Here is a 12,078-nt window from a genome sequence, read left to right as displayed (position 1 = left end):
TTTTTCTTTTCTTTTATTAGTTTACGGGATAAATACTCCCTTAACTGAAGGACAATTAACTCAGACACATTATTCAAGTGTTCTCATAACTGTTCATTTTAATACCACTTTCTTTTGCAATGTTACCACTAAAAGTGGGTATTTTGAGTTGTTTGAAGGAAATGTGAGTAAACTGTGTTTCTGTGAGATATTTGAGGTGAGGTGTATTTCAGTCCCAGATACATATAAATAAATCCTGGGTTGGTAGTAAACTGCTATCAGGAGTCTGAATGATTCTACTGTTTGGTTGCACACACACCGACTCCACATTAATTTGAGTGACCCCCGATTGAGGTCATCGGGTGTCATTACTGACGACGTGAATAACAATCTTACCATATTTACGTTTATCCTTAGCCAGCAGTTTCAAATAGGACTCAATGTCGCCCGCTGTGGCCCGTGGGACGCATTTTACTATGGTCCCTGGTGCTGCCAATAACCAGTGTTGTTTCCTCAGCAGGTGTGTCAATGAGTGGAGAAAACTTGTTTGTAACGTGAACGGGTGGATGGTTAACCATGGGCTTCGATTTAGAACTATTCTTTCCTCTCACAGTCACCCAGGAGGACCCTGGCCGCTCAGGGATTGCCAGGGGAGGGGTAGGAGAAGCTAACGCTGCACTATGTGGCTTTGCACCGGCTAAAGTTATAGGTGGCCAGCTAGCTACTGTAGCATAAGACTGAGCTTCCATGGTGCGGAGCCCTGCCTCTAACTCACTGAGCCTCGCCTCCAATGCTACAAATACACTACACCTATTACACTTACCATTATCACTATAGGAGGCAGAGGAGTAGCTAAACATACGACATTCTGAGCAAGAGAGAGCAGGAGAGAGAGCGGGGGAAGCCATCACCAGCCGTGAAGCTAACTGCTAAGCTAAAGTTGCTAACAGCGTGTAACGTTTAACACTGGCATTAGCGAGAAAGCGGCTGAAAGAAGGAGAGCTGTGAGTGCTTGAGTAGAACTAGTGGATGTTTAAATGTTGTGGTGAATATTATAGCAAAAACAGCTGAATTTAGTGAGAGCAGCTAACAGTGAAACAACAACGAGTGACCAACACACAAGCACCGGAAATTACATAATACGTCACCGTAACACGTCAGCTCCAAGGAGCTAATCTATTCTTTCATTTATTTAAGCATTTATTAATTTATTTCTATATTTATGTATACATGTATTCATTCATTAATTTATTCCTGTATTTCGGCATTTATTTATTAATTCCTGTATTTATTTATACATTTATTTATGCATTTATTTATTTATTTATTGAGACTTAAGTCTCAAGTTGAAAAATGGACAACTTGCATTTATCTTTGATTCCAGTAGGGGACAAAAATAAAATACTCTTTTAAAATGGAAATGTACTTACTTACTTGGGGTGAGCTTTTGAGGTTCTGTGGCATTAAAGCTAATCCATTCCTTACCTATTCAAGCCCCTTCATAGTTAACATTAGGAACAAGAACACATTCATGGAGAGATTTTTTTTTCCATGTGTACTAGAGAAGTTGTATCTCACCAATACTAAACTATATAAATTCCATCTAATGTCTACATAATGTTTAATTTATCTTACCCTACTGCCATCCCAGGTGATAGGAGATGCCCTGGGCTGGAGCTGTTGTCTGAGGCATGTCTCCCTCTTACGCGCAGGCTGTTGACTCTGGCAGCCCTGCAGCAGCTGCTGGAGTGAAGGTTAGATGTTACACACTTGGCAGTGAGAATGTTGGTATAACCTCAAAGGAATAGAGCACATTTGACTTTGAGACAAAAGTAATAACTATGTACCTCACATCATCTTCTTTAGGTGCACCAGTTTGTGTGCCAGGTGAATGGAAAGTCTCCAGACTGGTGATGACAGGTCCTCGCATTGCTGTACTTGAAGTTATGGAACCACTGGCATGATAACAACACGCTTTAAGTCCAGCTCTTGTTTTGGACATCTGTCCTTCTTTTCTCTCTCTTTCTCTCTCCATTTCTTCCTCCCCAACCGGTGCAGACAGATGTGCGTCCTCCACAGAGCTGGGTCTGTCTGACGTTCCTGTCTGTTATAGTGAAGGTTTTCAACGCCACCGTACTCTACGGGGGAATTGTTGGGTCTCTGTAAATCATAAATAAGTCATAGAGTTTGGTCTTTACCTACTCTGTAAAGTGTCCTGAGATAACTTTTGTTAGGATTTGGAACTATAAATAAAATTGAATTGACAAACTGAAATAAAATATTTTGAATTGTGTACTTTTTCAATTGGGTACTAGTATGGGCAGAGTTCATGTGCTAATTTTTCAGGGGGAACATGTGAACAATGAACATGGTTATCTTACTTCAAGTGCTGGTAAACTACAGTTAACATGGTTTTCGCTGTGGTGTTTTTTTTATTAATCAAAATTTCTGAGCAATAAATGGCAGTTTTTCATGCCTGAAAATAAAACATTGTACTAACACGACCAGAATAAATACCCTGCTGCTAACTTTTGTCAATACAGCCAGTGTCTGTCGTGCTCGCTGACACGGCTTCCGTCTTTTTGTCGGCGCCATTTTGGATCGAGAGTTGTCTCAGTGGGACAGATACTGAGCTTAGCCGCTGCCTAACCACCAGTGTGAGTACGAGACTCACTCAGAGGATGCATTGTGGCCCTGGCAGTCAGTCTACCGTTTCCATTAAATGTGCACCGCTCAATGTTGTCTTTCGTTCCTCCAGCAGCTGCAGCAGAGCAGACAATACAGCTAACTAGCTTAGTTGTGGAGCTGGAGATCAGCACTGGCACTGGGGAGAGCGAACATCAGCATCCGTCTGCACGGCCCAGAAAGCCGGTTACCTTCTTCCTTTGCAATTTATGTAGTGAGGAGACCGGCATACAGCTAGTGCCCAGACCTATTATAAGGTGAGTAAACACACTGAATCTGAAGAAATTAGTAACGCTGACCCCGGCAATGCAGCGTTAGCTTTGCTGTTACTAAGTAACGTTAACGTTAGGCGAGCAAGCCGACGTGCGCGGGCAGCACAGCGAGTGTTGGCTAACACACACCACTAGCCCCCAAAAGCTAACAACATGTAACGTTATTGTAAAACTGATTCACGAATCACTGGAGTAATGAGAGGTCGGATCTGCTGTTCATCAGCAGGGAAAGCTAACTTGAAGCATGCATGTTAAAAGAGTGCTAGGGAACTGTAGATACTGTAGTGTTGAGGATAGATAACATATCCCTCTCCGCATCATATTAGTAAATAGGACTGATTAAATGGCGTAACCGTGTATTCACACCGAAAGCGTCAAGCTGCCATTCAAAATCAATCTTAATGACGCGATGTCGCTTCGGGCGACGCGTTCTGACCGACTTTACGCGTGCTGGAACGCGTTCTGACCTACTTTCAAACGCGCTTTTTGACGCGTGTTAAGGACGCATTAAGAACTCCTTCTTCTTCTTCTTCTGGATTTGATTGGCGGCTGGCATCCAGCTTATAGGTGCATTGCCGCCACCTACCGGACTGGAGTGTGGAACATTAGATGACAGAGAAAAAAAAAAATATATATATATAATAATAATAATAAAAAATAAATAAATAAATAATAAAAATTTAAAAAAAACTTAAACCCTATCCATTAAGCCTGTTTCCCTCAAGTATTTACACACATACCTCCTAATGCTTTCTGATATTTGCAACCTGTTCTCTACCGTAAAGCTCACTTTTTCCCTTTGCAGTGCAGATTTTAGATCTCTCCTCTCTCTCTCATATCCCTTGCATTCCATAAGAACATGCTGCACAGTTTCAGGATGATCACACAGTCTACATTTACCAGTAGGATGTTTAGCAATTCTGTGTAGCGTGCTGTTAAGCCCTGTGTGTCCTAATCTGAGGCGGGTAATGACCGCCTCCTCCTTCCTGCTCCCGCCCACCATTCCTACTTTTCCCACCAGTTTTTGTATACCGTAAAAGTGTCTTCCTGTCTCATTTATGTCCCAATATTCCTGCCAAACCCTTTGCATTTGTGTTTTAATGACTGTCTTTCCTTCTGCTTTCCCTAGTGGGATATTGTTTACTGTTTGTAATCTGAGTGCTTGTTTTGCCAGTATATCTGCATCCTCATTGCCCTCAACCCCTACATGAGCAGGAACCCACAGAAAGCTGACAGTCCTCCCCCTGTTTTGAAGGTCATATAACATTTGATGGATCTCCATGATTAGATCTTGCCTACATGACTTCATGGTCCTAATACTACTAAGGGCTGCCCAGCTATCTGATGCAATGAGTGCATTTGCCCTGTTGTCTCCCCCTAACCATCTCAGTGCGAGTGTGATAGCCAGGAGTTCAACTGTATATACTGATGCATGATCTGTTGCTCTCTGCTTAACTGCCACTTTAAATTCTGGAATGTACACCGCAGGCCCAGTGCGCCCATTTTCTGGCTCTTTTGATCCATCTGTAAATATTGACATTCTATTTGGATAATTCTGTTCAATGTATTTCTGCACTATTACTCCAATATCTCCCTGCCTTGGCTTCTTGTTGAGCTTCTGCTGAATATTAAAATCTACTGAAGGCATCTGGAACAACCAGGGCGGAATTTCCGGTAGAGGAACATTGGAAATATACTGCACGTCACATAAACCAATGCTTTCAGCTTTTGCATTTCCAACCCAGCCTAAGCTCCTGAAGTTTGATTTTTTATGCTCTGAGCAGTCCTCTAGTATGGACTTTGCTGGATGATACCTTTTATGACCCTGCAGATAGACCCAGTATGCCAGCATGAGCTTAGTTCTTCTTATTCTCAGAGGTTCTTCCCCCATTTCAACTTGCAGAGCTGCAACTGGAGAGGTCTTAAATGCCACACTACATATCCTGAGACCTTTAGCCTGCTCCACATCCAGCTTCTTAAGGTGACTTTCTGCTGCTGACATATATGCAACACTCCCATAATCTATTCTGGCTCTCATCATGGTTTTATATATATTCAATAGCGACTTCCTGGATGCTCCCCAATCACGACCTGATAAGCATCTCAAGAGGTTATTAACACTTTTACACTTATCTTTTGTCCTCTCAATATGCTGCCTCCAGGTAAGCTTTTCATCAAACAGCACTCCCAAGAAACGAATGATTTTAACTTGCTCCAGTGTTTCACCATATAGCTTTATTGATATTTCTTTATGGCGCTTTGCAAAACATATCACTTGAGTTTTTGCAACTGATAATTTAAACCCCCACCTATTTGCCCACTGCTCCACTGAATCAACTGCTGCCGGCAGCTTCTTCTGCAGATACTTCTGATTTCTCCCCCTTACCCATAATGCCCCATCATCAGCAAATAATGATTTACTTATTCCTCCCCCCACCTCCTCAAAAATGTCATTAATCATACAGTTAAAGAGTATTGGACTGCATACGCTCCCCTGTGGCGTTCCATTTTCAACCGTATATACTGGTGAGTACTCTTTCCCTACTCTGACCTCTATTGTCCTCCCAAACAGGAAACCCAACACCCAATTATACATCTTCCCTCCCACTCCCAATTTATCCAGTTTGATTAGCAGGCCTTCTTTCCACAACATGTCATATGCTTTCTCTATGTCAAAAAACACAGCAACCACAATCTCTTTATTTGTCTGTGCTTTCCTGACTTCTGATTCTAAGCACAGTATTGAGTCCATTGTATTTCTCCCTTTACGAAACCCACTTTGGTATGAAGAAAATAGATCTCCATTTTCCATGAAATACATTAACCTCTCTGTTACCATCTTTTCCATAGTTTTCCCTAGTTGAGATGTAAGTGCTATTGGTCTGTAATTTGATTGGTCTGATGCATCTTTACCTGGTTTTAAAATTGGCACTATAACTGAGTGCTTCCATGCAGCTGGAATCTCCCCTAACTCCCACACTTTGTTGATTAGTTTCAGTATTAACTGTAGTGATCTGTTATCCATGTTATCCAACATACAGTAGCAGATGTCATCTTTCCCTGGCGCTGACTGCCGGGTGCTGGGGATGGCCCTCCTTAGCTCATACATACTGAATGGAAGATCCAGATTCTCTTCTGTTGTTATTTTTTTCTTGTTAACCCATGTATTATGTGCCAGAATAGCGCTCCTTTGCTGTTTAGCCTCTGCTGATAGATTCCCTGAACTATGAACTGTGATTAGTGTTTCAGCCAATAGCATTGCCTTTTCTAACCCACTAACAGCTGTTCTGCTGTTACTTGTCAATATTGGTATTTTTGTATTCCTTCTTATTCCACTAATTTTCCTGATCATTCCCCAAACATCTGATAGCTGTACCTCCCGACCTATCTCACTACAATATTGCCTCCAGCAAGCATGCTTAGCTGTTCTGACCGTCCTTCTAGCCACTGCTTGTGACCTTTTATACTGAATTAGCGACTCCATAGAATGATGTTTCTTTAACAGCCTAAATGCCCTATTTCGTTCTTTAATTGCTTGTCTGTAGTTTTCATCCCACCACGGCACATTCTTTTTGTTTCTGTATCCCAATGCTTTTGGTATCGACTCATTTGCTGATTTTATTATAGCTGTGACTACTACCGTATTAAACTCATCCACCTCTGCCCATTCCTCTTTGTATGCTTGTTCAAATCTTTTCCTCCTCAAGAGTTCCCAGTTAGCTTTATCAATTTTCCATCTTGGCAATCTCATGTCTTCCTCCCGTTGTACCTCTACTCCAATCTTAACATTGATTGGATAGTGGTCACTACCCATTAATGTCTTTTTTAGCACCTCCCAAGCAGTGATACTTGCCATTTCATTTGATGTCATAGTCAAATCAATCACACTCTCCTTATTTTGTACACAGTCATACCTTGTGCCCCTCCTGTCATTCACACATACTAATCCTTCATCTTCTATAAATTCTTCTACTATTAAGCCATTTGCATCAGTTCTCCCACTACCCCATAGAGTGCTATGTGCATTAAAATCACCACACAACACTACTTTCCCCTGCACTTCCCCCATCACCATATTCAGTATATTTACACTTAATCTGTTGCATGGATTGTAGTAATTTGTTATTGCTAGCTCATATTGCTAGCTCATATTGTCCAAATCTTTATTGTTATGGACTCACATTCTCTTCCCTTCCTGTCATTCCTTATAGCAGTGTATCCTTGTATTATGAAATCCCATTGCACTCTCAGCCATGTTTCCTGCACACAAATTATGCTGGGTTTATCCTGCTGGTCTGAGACAAACTTCTTAAGCTCTTGTCCATTTGCTACAAGACTTCTTGCATTCCACTGCAATATACTTATGACCATGATGATCCACCTCCCCATAATGATGTCTGTGACGATGTCTGCGAACTGGGTGAGCCTCTTTTCAACACTTCCTCCACTTCCTCCCAACCAACGGCCTCAACTCCTAAATATTTCTCTGCTGCTTTTACTACTATTTTGATTTTTTCTGTTTTCTTGTCTGTTTGCGCAGTACAGTTAATTACACCAACCATGAACAGTATAAACTGCCTTTTCTCCACAATCAGTGTGTCCTCTTTAACTCTGCTGCATCCCTCACTTGCTCTCACTTCATGCCTGTCTGCCATCTTAACACTACTGCTGTTTGGCTGCATCCCCACCTTTCTGACCGCTTCCGCATATGTGATCCCTTGGGGTGTTTTCACTCGCTGCACCTCTTCTGCTCTCTTACTTACTTCACACCCTCTATATGCGGAGGTATGCTGCCCTCCGCAGTTGCAGCACTTGAGTTTAGCTCCTCTTTCACATTTTCCATACTCATGCTCTCTTGCACACCTCCCACATCTTTGCTTTCCCTTGCATTCTGCCGCTACATGCCCATATTTTTGACACTTGAAGCACCTAAGCGGCGGGGGAACATAGAGCCTCACATCATAACTCATGTAGCCGATAAACACTTTATCAGGGATTCGATCTTCATCAAATGTAAGCAGCACCGACAGACTGTCCCATTTTTGGCCCTCTCGAGTAGTTTGCAGGCGTCTGACTTCCCTCACTCTTGCACCTTTTACGTTCTCTTTTATTTGTTCAGTGGACACTCTAAGGGGAATGCCAAAAATCACTCCTCGAGTGAGACCCCCACCACTAGCTATCGTTGCTTTAACTCTCTTCCCCTCGATCTTATTCAGTCTAATCGCTTTCTCTAGTTGTGTGCTGTCCCTGCAAAAAATCAGTAGTGCTCCACTGCGCAGAACTTTGGCACTCTTTATCTCTCCCACAAGACTGTTTATCCCCTTGGTAAGGAGAACCGGGTTCCACTCACCGAACGAAGCACCTTCTTGCTCCAGTCTGATGATTACCTTATGCTCTTCCTCATTCCCTCTCGCTTGCTCATTATCTGTTTCTTCTGACATTGATCTCCTTCCTTTCTGCCCCACTTTCTTGCGTTTTCTCCTGGCTCTCCCCATTTTCACTTCACTCCAACTTTCACTTCTCCCGCCACCTTGCTCCATTCCTTACTAATTTCCTGATCCATCACTTCCTTCTGCCATCTCCTGTCCATTCCAGTCCGGCGTACCAGCTCACCAACCAATCCGTCCGTCACCGTCCAACGAGCTTGAGAGCTCCGACCAGTCGCCTCATCGCCATTAAGAACTCCTCTAGGACGCGTTGCATATTAAACAGTCAGATGCTAATGATCTCCTCCCCTCGATTTTCTCAGCCAATAAATGTAAACTGCTTTCCACCAATCATATGCCAGGTAAAACAGACCACATCAGTCGATGCCAGATCTCCTTTGTGCAGATCTTTGCTGTTGCAAAGTAAGCTCAAACTACTACAAGCCTACTTGTTTATGCTGTTCATTTAGTGTAGAGTGTGTTTTTAAAAATCTCATATATAACATCTGGCACTCCAAAACTCACTGGGATAAGGACTGATAGTGGAATGGTTAGTGTCAGTTTGTGAGGCGGTTACCTACTGAGCTGCCACTCTGTGCATCAATTTTAAGTTTCCATCCCTCTTCCATGCTGTCTGTTGTGCTGTTAAGGCTAGAGAAAGAGTAGTGCAGTGGGCTGAATGTCCACAGTTTGTTGATGTTTTAATAGATTTTTGACTGATCTTATCTAAGGTATATTGTCATTGATATACCTATACTGTGTGCATACCAATGTAAACAGCGTATGCCAGTGTAATATTTTCGAAGTCCTACCTACCCTTCATCTTCAGTCTTGTTTAGCTGCAAGTTCAAAACCCATATTCGGGCAAAGGACATTTGACATTATTAAGGGTATATAGTTGTTTTTAAATAAGAAATGTTAATTTCACCTTGATCATCTTCTCTTTTGATTATGGTAGATGTGAGTTACAGAGATGTGTAGGTGCTAATGTTTTCTATACTTTATATTCTTAAGTATTTATAGAAATAAGTAAAATGCAGTATGTGGACAAAAATACTAGCAAAACACAACTAGACACATTTACAGCATTGTAAGACCTTGATATACTTATGGCTCTTTTCACTCAGTAATTAAAATGACACAAACGTAAATGAATGCATTTTGTAGTTTTTTAGACAATCTTCAGAATAAATAAACATGAAAATTTGACATCAAGTCAAGACACTGCCAGAGATGGTCACAAGTTACTTTTTGCAAGTCCAAGTCAAGTCTCTGTGGGCAGCAGCAAGCCCTAATCAAGTCTCTTATGGTTTTAATGAATAATAGAATAGAGTTGCAGTGCAACTGTATTGTATAAATACACAAGCTCGCAACTAATGACAGTTTATAATCTATTGTAAATTAACGCAGTTTTACCTGGAACTAATTCCAGACACCTGAAACTTCAGGTCCTGCTTTCATTGGAAGATTTGAAGACCTTTTTAATAACCTGGAGGCTGACACATCTGACTTTCTGCTCCTGATGTTCATGCTCAAAACACTACGTAAACAAAAAGATTGTGCACGAGTCTCAAATCTCGAGTCCAGTCTGAAGTCTCATTTTTATGTGACATAAGGGGGTCTCGAGTTGAGGCTCGGACTCGAGTCGTTGTACGACATGTTGTGCGACTCGAGTCCAAGCCTCAACTCTAGTGCCCATCTCTGGACACTGCAGGTGAATAAGGTAAAATATTTTACTTATAGATATCCTCATGGAACTTTGATTACTGACAATAAAACTATTAAAATATAATAAAAATATATATATAATGGTCTAACTAAACGCAAACCGGATGGAAAAGCATGCCGCTGCAAGATGCTTTGGAAGCCATGCTGGCTCAGTATGCATTCAATTTTGAATAAATCCCCAACAGTGTCACCACTAAAGCACCCCCAAACCATCACACCTCCTCCTCAATGCTTCATGGTGAGAACCAGGCACGTAGAGTCCATCCGTTCAGCTTTTCTACGTCGCACAAAGACACGGTGGTTGGAACCAAAGATCTCAAATTTGGACTCATCAGACCAAAGCACAGATTTCCACTGGTCTAATGTCCATTCCTTGTGTTCTTTAGCCCAAACACGTCTCTTCTGCTTGTTGCCTGTCCTTAGCAGTGGTTTCCTAAGAGGCTATTCTACCATGAAGGCCTGATTCACACAGTCTCCTCTTAACAGTTGTTCTAGAGATGTGTCTGCTGCTAGAACTCTGTGTGGCATTGACCTGCTCTCTAATCTGAGCTGCTGTTAACCTGCAGTTTCTGCGGCTGGTGACTCGGATGAACTTATCCTCCGCAGCAGAGGGGACTGTTGGTCTTCCTCTCCCGGGGCGGGCCTTTTGTGAGCCAGTTTCTTTGTAGCGCTTGATGGTTTTTGCGACTGCACTTGGGGACACTTTCAAAGTTTTCCCAATTTTTCGGACTGACTGACCTTCATTTCTTAAAGTAATGATGGCCACTCGTTTTTCTTTACTTAGCTGCTTTTTTCTTGCATAATACAAATTCTAACAGTCCAGTCAGTGGGACTATCAGCTGTGTATCCACCTGACTTCTGCACAACACAACTGAGGGTCCCAACCCCATTTATAAGGCAAGAAATCCCATTTATTGAACCTGACAGGGCACACCTGTGAATTGGAAACCATTTCACGTGACGACCTCTTGAAGCTCATCAAGAGAATGCAGAGTGTGTGCAAAGCAGTAATCAGAGCAAAAGGTGGCTACTTTGAAGAAACTAGAATATAAGGCGTATTTTCAGTTGTTTTACACTTTTTTGTTAAGTACATATTTCCACATGTGTTAATTCATAGTTTTGATGCCTTCAGTGTGAATCTACAATGTCAATAGTCATGAAAAGAAAGGAAAGGTGTGTCCAAACTTTTGGTCTGTACTGTGTGTATGTATGTATGTATGTATATATATGTATGTATGTATATATATGTATGTATATATATGTATGTATGTGTGTGTATATATATATATATATATATATATATATATATACATACATACACAAACAATAAAAAATACTATGTAACTTAAAACGGGATATTTCGTTTAAGACATTCCAGGAGGGCAGAGGGGATTTTGTCCAGGTTCTTGGAACATCGAGGGCCCTTGTCCATCCAGGTTCCTTATTGCATGTGGAGCGGAGGTGCAGAAGAGTGAAAGTCAAAAAGCGGCCTACATTAAAGACAGAGATATTAATAAAAAATAGAGAAATACTTTAAAGCAAATTAAAATGAGCAAAAGATATATACATACCCCCTTCCCACTTTCCCTTTTCAGCCTCCCATCTCTTCTTTTCCATCTCATAAAACGGAGACTGACAGAACTCTTTCCAGGTCATCTCCATCTCCATGCCCTGGTCACTATAAATGGACTTTGGCAGGGCAGTACACTCACTACAACAATGTCAAATTCAATTCAATTCAATTCAATTTTATTTATAGTGTCAAATCATAACAAAAGTTATCTCAGGACACTTTACAGAGTAGGTAAAGACCACACTCAATGACTTATTTATGATTTACATAGACCCAACAATTCCTCTGTAGAGTACAGTGGCAACGAAAACCTTCCCTATAACAGGCAGGAACGTCAGACAGACCCAGCTCTGAGGAGGACGGCCATCTGTCTTGACCGGTTGGGGAGGAAGAAAAGGAGAGAGAAAGAGAGAAA

At 41.6% G+C, this 12,078-nt stretch overlaps 1 protein-coding gene across 1 annotated transcript in view; it reads left to right on the top strand.

Moving 5' to 3' along the window:
• Window positions 1-2,582: 2,582 nt before the first annotated feature.
• Window positions 2,583-12,078, top strand: part of LOC310966212 (activity-dependent neuroprotective protein a-like) — a 33,395-nt gene continuing 23,899 nt past the window's right edge. Inside the window, 2 exon segments of the mRNA XM_083940067.1 lie at window positions 2,583-2,636; window positions 2,741-2,921. The gene's annotated coding sequence lies outside the window, so the exon portion shown is untranslated.

Source organism: Echiichthys vipera, assembly GCF_963691815.1.
Source record: "Echiichthys vipera genome assembly, chromosome: Y".
In the NCBI taxonomy this organism is placed as follows: domain Eukaryota; kingdom Metazoa; phylum Chordata; class Actinopteri; order Perciformes; family Trachinidae; genus Echiichthys; species Echiichthys vipera.
Note: the sequence above shows the minus strand (reverse complement) of the source record. Positions and strands in the feature narration are given on the sequence as shown.